Below are 1173 nucleotides of genomic sequence, written 5' to 3' on the forward strand. Positions count from 1 at the left end.
TATACATTAGAATCAATTAGAATTTCTATTACTAATTATTAAACAAATTTTAACAATTACCGGCACTCGCTAGGCACGTAATATCAGACTTTAAATACTCGACTTCGAACTTCGGTTTAGTCATAATTCTATTAATGTTATAATAACGTATAATTTATTAATTTTCACAATTTTATTATTAATTTATACTTCCAAAAATTTGTTAAAACATTACATATTATTATTTATACATTTTTGCAAGTTTCTTTGACAAATAAGTACGTTTCAACGATCTTATTACTTTCTCGTTGTGAAATCAAGTTCGGAGGATTAAAAATCAGGTTGACCCTTGGTCGTAAATTTAAAATAGCCATAGTGAAGGTGAAATTATTATTTTAAATAAATGTTTCTATACGAATTAAGAATCTATTCAACGTTTGTTTGTTGCAATACCGTGAAATAAATTGTATTATATATTTTCTCAGTTTAGACTGAATTTAAAGTTCGTAAGGATTAGAAATCAGGTTGACCTGTGGTCGTAGATTAAAAATAGCCATAGTGAAGGTAAAATTATTACGTTAAATAATTGTTTTTATACGAATTAAATATTGATTCAACGTTTATTTGTTGCAATACCGTGAAATAAATTGTATTATATATTTTTTCTGTTTACACTAAATTTAAAGTTCTGTTTACATGTTATAACAATTAGAATGTAGACGTTTTGCCGTTTCACGGTTTTTCCTCTGTTAATTATGTGTTTATAAATCATTTCAAACTAAAGCAGCACCATGCCCACCCTTAATTAAACCGTCTCAGTAGTTTACCGTAATTAATAATCTATTTTCGGAATTTATACGAGAATTTTTGAATTTTAGTAAATACTAGAGTCAGTGTCCACCCTGTACACACTCAGCCTTCTTGTAACACTTGTATACATTAGAATCAATTAGAATTTCAATACAATAGACTGAATAACAATTCATTTTAACTAATACCTATTAGAAATTTTCCTTTTAAAACAAATATAAATCATTTTACCAATTACTGGTACTTGCTAGACATTTAATATCAGACTTTAAATATTCTCCTTTCGGTTCTTTTAAATACAATCAAATAATTTCTTCAATTATCGATACTGACTTGGAATACTCCGCTTCGAATAAAATATTTCGAAATTATTTTGAAGGTTTA

The sequence above is a fragment of the Habropoda laboriosa genome, unplaced genomic scaffold (genome assembly GCF_001263275.1).
Source record: "Habropoda laboriosa isolate 0110345459 unplaced genomic scaffold, ASM126327v1 scaffold95, whole genome shotgun sequence".
NCBI classification, from domain to species: domain Eukaryota; kingdom Metazoa; phylum Arthropoda; class Insecta; order Hymenoptera; family Apidae; genus Habropoda; species Habropoda laboriosa.